Source organism: Bison bison, unplaced genomic scaffold, assembly GCF_000754665.1.
Source record: "Bison bison bison isolate TAMUID 2011002044 unplaced genomic scaffold, Bison_UMD1.0 scf7180017864322, whole genome shotgun sequence".
Lineage (NCBI taxonomy): Eukaryota > Metazoa > Chordata > Mammalia > Artiodactyla > Bovidae > Bison > Bison bison.
Window position 1 is genome coordinate 5,497,886 of NW_011494894.1, and position 7,908 is coordinate 5,505,793.

The following is a 7,908-nucleotide window of genomic DNA, read 5'->3' on the forward strand; positions in this document are numbered from 1 at the left end:
GATGGCTGGATGGCATCACTGACTCGATGGACGTGAGTCTGAGTGAACTCCGGGAGTTGGTGATGGACAGGGAGGCCTGGCGTGCTGCGATTCATGGGGTTGCAAAGAGTCGGACACGACTGAGCAGCTGAACTGAACTGAACTTCCTCAGTGACCTTTATGTCGCTAAATCCAATGATCAATTTTAAGTTCTCATCTGACTTGATGTACCAGCAGCAGACCATTGCGCATATGAGTTGATAATTCCCTTCCCATTAGTAAATACTCCTCCTGCTTCTCCCAAGATAGGTTTGTTTGGTTTTCCACCTAGCACTCTGGCTGCTCCTTTTCAATTTCCTTTGCTGTTTCCTTCCATCTCTTTTACCTTCGCGTTTAGTCAGAATGCACAGGGCTCAGACCTTGTGTCTCTTCTCTTCTCTTGGACCATCACATACTTACTGATATCATCTGGGGACTTCCAAATATATATATCTGCAGCTTAAACTCTCCCGGACTACAGACTTCAATATCTTACTCAACGCCTCTACTTGGATCCTTAATTGACATCTAAAACTTAACATTTCCAAAGTTGATCTTCCTCCGAAATCTACTCCACTCATAGTTTTCCCAGCCTCATGAATAGGAAGTTTATTCCTTCAGTGACGTATATCAAAATAGTTATATTCTTCCTTAACATCTCTCATTCTCTACAAAAATCTTGTAGACTCTTCCTTCAAGTTATATCCAGAATCTAATCTCGTCTCATAGCTTTCATTGCTACCATTCCAGTCCAAACTAAAATCATCTCTGATCTGGATTATTGCAATAGTTTTCTATTGGTTCTAACGATTTCTCTGCTTTCAACTATGTACTTGCAATCCACAGGGTTGCAAAGAGTCAGACACAACTGGGCGACTGAACGACAATAACACCATACTCAGAACTAGCATTCATACTGGAAGGGTCACTCTGATGTGAAAAGAACTGTAGAGGGACAGTTCCTCTTTAAATTCTGCAAATGAGAAAACCAAGGCTTAGAGAGATTGAGTGGTTTATACAGGGTCACTTAGCTAATAAAACAATAAAAATTGCTCTTGTTTTACCTTACACGGTTTTTACAACTGTAATTTCTCAGTAGGTAGTCTGCCATACTTACTGCTTTGCCTGGGGCAGTCTTGGCGTACACATGGTGTCCTGGAATGATTGCATTGTGCTTCTTTCTACCCTCAGGTATGCCTTAGTCTAGATCACAAAGTATATGAGATAGATACATGGTGTATAACATATACATTTCATCCTATTAATAAGCAAGAGTAGGACTGTGTAGGTACTAATATAGGTTGCCCCATTTACTGTCATTAACATCAAGTATTGAATGAGGTGAGTATTGGGTCAATAACTGTCAGCTCTCTTGAGCTTCCAAGGAATCATTTTACTCTAGGAGATCAATTAGAAAGGCCCCAGCGGAAAGCAGCAGTGGCTCTTGCTCAGTGTTTCACTTAGAGTTCCCACATTCCCCATCTCATTGACCAGTGCTCACAACAGTGATTCCTCAATACTACCATCACCTCACTCCTGGCCCAGTTCTTCACTCCTACTATCTGATGGACATTTTAAATCAGATTTGCTACTAACCTCAGATATGACCTTACCCTCAAACCTGCTTTCCCTTCAGAATTCCTCAGTCGTATGAATGAAGCCATCTGTCACCCAGACACAGACTACAAAATCATCTTTCACCTCCCTCTTTGCCCTACCCTACCCCATTTTACCTTTTCCGGTCACCCAGGCTTGTTCATCACAAACGGACTTTTTTTACCTATGTCACTGGGGAACAACAAGAACCTTTGCCCCAGTCCCTGTAGAAGCTTTATTTGAGAAACCTTCCACCAGCACTGCTATAGTTACAGCATTCTCCTTTTCAAAGCACGTATCCTCCAGAGTCCAGTCCACCTCATAACTTCTACCAGGATGCCTTCCTCCTATAGAAAGGCATTTTCTCCTCCTCCGGATAGCCATCAAGCGTCTTTTCTGTCTACTTGCTCAACATACTAACCTGGGACTTATCTCCTTAATTAGAGTATAGCATCCCTGAGGGCCAGGATCCTATCTCAGACATTTTTATTCCCTGAAGTCTAACACAGTTCTTAATGTTAAATGTTTTCCCTATTCAGTGGCAGGAAAGCTGAAGGATCACCAAATTAGATGACGTGTACACTGGTCGAGCTTCAATGTCAAAACTGGGATTTGAGGAGGCCTCTAAGAGTATCTTTCCAGTCTTCCTTAGAAAAGCTATGGAAATATTTCCTAGGTTAGTCATTAGTCATACCATTTCATCAAACTCCTCTGAGAAGATTTTAATCAATACATCTGGAAAAACAATTTCAAAGGTGGAAAGATATGATTCATTTGCCCTAAGCCACACTGCAGGACTTCCCGAATTCCTCAAGTATATTTTCCATTTACACGTATCTTCATTCTGTAAATATATTCCGAGTTTGTTTAAAAAACAAGTGAGAGCAAGAAGGACTTACTGTGTAGCATGAGGAATTATACTCAATTTCTTGTGATAACCTATAATGGAACACAACCTCCCCAAAAATAAAACCAACAGAATCACTGTGCTGTACACCTGAAACTAATACAATATTGTAAAAAACTGTACTTTAATAACAATAATAAGGACCCCCCCCCGAAAAACCAAACAAATGGGGGTATGTTACTCAAAAGAAAATAAACTTGTATTTTGACATTCAATATACATGCAAAGTACTGTCTTTCATCTCCTTTATTTCTTTTTTAATTTTTTTATTTCAATTGGAAGATAATTGCTTTACAATGTTGTGTTGATTTCTGCAGTACAACAGCATGTGTCAGCTTTAAGTGTGCATATATCCCCTCCCTCCTGAGTCTCCCTCCCACATCCCCCACCTCACCCCTCTAGCTGTCACAGAGCACCAGGCTGAGCTCCCTATGTCACACAGCAACTTCCCACTAGCTATCTGTTTTACACATGGTAATGTATATATTTCAGTGCTACTCTCTCAATTCACCCCACCCACCCCTCCCACTCTGAAACAGTCATTCAAGAAACATTTTGGTAAAGCAGAAAGAGAACTAAATTCCACAAGATCTGACCACTCGATGTAGTGTATCCCAGTCTCTGTCTAAAACTTACCACCATCTATTCTGTTCTAGTGTTTGTGTTTTCTTCTTCCGGGTCCGTTTCCAACTAAAATGTGATCTCTCTGAAAGCAGAAATATTGTCCATCTGCTTCTTCAACCACCACGTGGGTGGTAAAATTTAAGCAAATCATTTTGTTTCACTGCGTTTTTGTTTCCTCACTGGTAAATTTTAAACATTGAACTAGGTAACTTCTTGTTTTTCTTTGATTCAAATATTTTGCTGCAGTATAATGAAGAAATAGAAGACAAGGCTAACTGGGGGGGTGTAGCAGCCCCCAAATCTTCAATCTTAAGGCAGCTGCTATAACTAACTGAATATATTCCGTGAAATCTTTACTTTTCTTGCTTAATTCACAAAGAAATGTAATAAGCAACAATAGCCCTAAGATATAAATTGGTTATATCTGTTACTGATTCTGTATTTCTCAAAGCTAGACCAGATTCTCACTTTAAAAGTTGACCACCTCTTTAATCTCATTGAGATGCTATTTAATAGACCAAGATAATTTTATTAAATGATCCACAGAATTTTAAGTTTTGATCTTCTTTTTAAAAAATATTTCCCACTATCCATCTTTTCTATCATTCTGCCCATTTGCAAAAGTAAAGCATTATTTTAGTACATATGGGATTAGGAAAATCAGATAATTAGAAATTTAAGTTTAGAAATAAATTAAAAATGATTACTTACACTGTGAAATGCTTAATTCCTATCCTCTATGAAAAAAGTACTGATTATGTAGTTGTCAACTAATGAGCTATCTTAAAATCTTTAAGGAAGAGTTCAATTTATAAAAAAGAAAATCAGCTTAAACACAGCAATTGAATGAAGCAACGAGACCATCATAAACCACACTTTTAAGTAAGAAGTTGAAAATGCTGTCTTACATTTCTAAAGTGGAAGATACATCATTAGGAAATCAAAAGGATAATTTGTAAGCTCTAGAAAAGGAATACATGATTAATAGAAGCCAGTCTTGATTCACGGAGAATACCAACTTAAACTTACTTTATTTTTTGGTAGGAATACCAACTAGACTGATAGGTAAGAAGAATATTATAGGTATGAGAAGATCTGAATTTCAATATTTTTAGGCAACTTCATGGAGAGCATGGTGAAATATGGGCTGATAGTCACACAGTTAGGCTGATTTCATAGCTGGTTGAAAGGCTTACCCAAGGATGCCAATCAAAACATGATATCAACTTAGAGGGGCTTGATGCCTTATTCCGTACACATCCACATATTATGGGGACTTGGAGGATAAATGGTATAATTAAAATGAGGGGATAATAAGAAGCTAGTGGAATAGCAAATTTATGGGATAATAAAGTAGCAATCCAAAATGAATTCAAGAGAGCTGAATCATGCAATTAATTTTACTTGAATATTATACTGCTAACCAGTCATCAGGAAAATGTGAAATAAAACAATCAGATAACACCATACACCTCTTTAAATTGGCTAAAATGAAAAGAACTTTCAATAATTAATGCTGGAAAAGATACGGAGCATTGAAACTCCACACATTACTAGTGAGAATATAAAGTAGTATAACCACTTTGGAAATTGTTTGGCAGTGGATACCAAACAAAACAGTATATACTAAGTGAAACTTATCAATTCCTTTGTTATTTAGTTGCTAAGTCATGTCCAGCTCTTTTGTGAGCCCATGGACTGTAACCTCTGGGGAAGGGAATGGCAATCCACTCCAGTATTCTTGCTTGGAGAATCCCATGGATAGAGGAGCCTGGCGGGCTACAGTTGGTGGGGTCACAAAGAGTTGGACATGACTGAGTGACAAACACTGGACTGTAACCTGCTAGGCTCCCCTGTCCATGGGATTTCCCAGGCAAGAATACTGGAGTGGGCTGCCATTTCCTTCTCCAGGGGACCTTCCCAATCCAGGTATCAAACCCCTGTCTCTTGCATTGAAGACAGACTCTTTACTGCTGAGCAACCATGAAAACTCACCATCAATTCTATAGCTGAGTATATAACAGGTGTGAGTAATTATATCTTCCAAAAGACATATGTTAGAACTGTCATGGGAGTTTTATTCAAGAAAGGCTAACAACTGATAGATAAATAAATTGTGGTATAATTCATACTACAGAATGCAAAATAGCATTGAAAAAAGTAAGCTTCAGCTTCATTCAAAACTATGAATAAAGCTCATAGACACCAAAGTGAGAACTGGAATATCACAATTTCATTTACATGAAGTTCAAACAGCAAAATTAACCCACAGTTACAGAGGTCAGAATAAAAGTTACATTTGGGGAGCTGTTAACCGAGGTGCTGGAAAATTTCTACATGTTGTTCTAGGTAGTGGTTAGATGGACATTTACATATGCAAAAATTCAGATTAGTGCTTGTTACTATCTCTGAATGATTCCTCATCAAAGTATTTATATATTTATATATAATGAAGCACTTCTACAGAATAGAGAAACCAAACAACCACATAAATGAAGATATTAATAACTTTTAGTTGTACACACATACAATATGGGTAAATGGCAGGAATGAAAGTTAATAAGGTCTTAATTTTCATAAAAATGTGGTGTCAAGAATGAGCAATCCTCCTAGGCCTTCTCTGAAATGTTTAGACTACATACAGGGGATTGTGGTCATTTTCTTCTGCAATGCTTTAAGGAGAATATCAACAAATTGGTATGCTTCCAGAGAAAAATAACCATATGTTCAACATCTGAGCAAAGTCTAAAAGAGCTATTTTCAGCCTGGGGGGAAAAAGACTTAAAAGGAAACCAGATTTATTTTACATGTCCTTAGAAGACTGAAGTGGAATTAATAGGTGAAATTGTAAGTAGGCTGATTTTGTTTTGTTTGTTTTTTTGGCTGTGCTGAGCAGAACCAAGGATCAAACCCATGCACCCTGCATTGGGAGTTCAAGAGTCTTAACCACTGGACCACCAGGAAGTCTCTGATTTTGTTTTAGCCTAAGGAAGAACTTTCTGAATAATGGAACTTCCAACAAATGGTTCCAAGAGGTTATGAGTTGAAGCAGTGACCAGACATCTGCCCACAAGCTTAGAGGAGGTACACGTCTCAGTGAGTTAAACAAGATGTCCTCTAAGATCCCCATTCATTCTGTATTCTGTTACACTACCAATCAACATTAGTGTACATATTGGGATAATTTGGCAGGAACGAGGAAAATCCACAGGCAGCTTTTCCTGTGCAGAAAGTCACCAGTTGTGCCCTTCCACTTAAGCAAGAGAAGTTTATCTCCTGCAGCCTTGGGCTCAGTCACCACTCAAATACTACAATACTTAGAAAAGCTCTCTTAAGTGGATAAAACACATTTTGAAAATGATAAAATAGAAGGAGAGTCTCTTGACAATGCTTTTCCTGATAATCTAAATTGTAACTTTTTCATATAAATGATTTTATTTTTTATTATTTCCTCAAGCAATGTCCCATTACATGGGTGATAGCTGAGTAAAAGAGCACAAAACCAGTGTCACTGTCCTTATTATAATCGAACAAAGCATTTTCCAGAATCACTGGAGCAACTGAAATGTCACTTGCAACATACAAACGCTATCTGTGCGCCAACCCTTCCACTAGCATGGGATTTTGCCAGTTACTAATTTTTTGCTAATTTAATAAGTAGTAACAGAGCTCAGGGATGTTCCAATTAGCATTTCTTTAATTATAAGTGAAGCCAGACAGTTAAAAGAATTCAAAGACTTTTTAAAGAAAAAAAGCACTAAGCCATCCCAGAGTATCCCCATGCTATTGTTTGTCATTCTGCAGTCAGTCCGAAGTCTGAACCAAGCTGTTCACAGCCCTGACAGAGACCTCTTCTGTCCTCACACACAGCCAAGTGGTCCCACAGGATGGCAAGAGTGAGTCAATGCCGTCTCTCCTTGGCTGCACAAAACACTGTAGTCTTACCATGTTCTCATCCTACTATACTTGGTCTCAAGATCAGTTTGTCTCTCCTGGTTCCAGTAATAGTAGCTCTTAGACATAGATCCACAGTAGATAACACCCCCATGAAGAATTCATAGAAACGGCTGTGCACTCCAATGAGAACTTTGTTATAAACCAAATTGGATACCTCTGCATGGTAAAATTTGATGTAATTTTTCTCCTTTTGCTCTTCTGTATTTTCTAATTTTTCACAGTGAACATGGACTGCTCATATAATTTTTAAAACATCTTGATGGAAACAGTGACAAGTGGGAGGAATATGAATAGAGAGAAAAGAGGATATCGCCAAACTGTATCCCCCTTTGCTCTTTTTTTAAAAAAATAAAAAGACTCCCAGAATAAGCTCTATCGACATAAATTGTTAAAAGCCATAGGTCAAGATGAAGCAAAGAGTGCAGACATGGGAATTCCACAAAGACTCTGGGTTGGACCACTGTTAAGGCACCTGCTTTTCAATGTCAGGAGTAGAGAAGACAGGAGGGAGATGTTCATATGACCCCATTTGGAAGCCAGTGAATATTGGGTTTTATGTAAATACTTTTTTGTCTAGAGTCCTGAAAGTTTATGAACACCCAGTTGATTGCCCATTACCAGGAAATATTAATATGTAATCCAGCAAAAGGCAGGCACAGGCACTTTGACCTCATTATAGGCTGCTTAATGACCCTTCTCTGTTTACATTTTCATATATAATTAAGCCACAAGAGAATTTATAACAGGAAAAACAAAAGATCCAAGACTGATCAGTGGGTTACCCAACCTAAGTTCTGAGAAGTCAT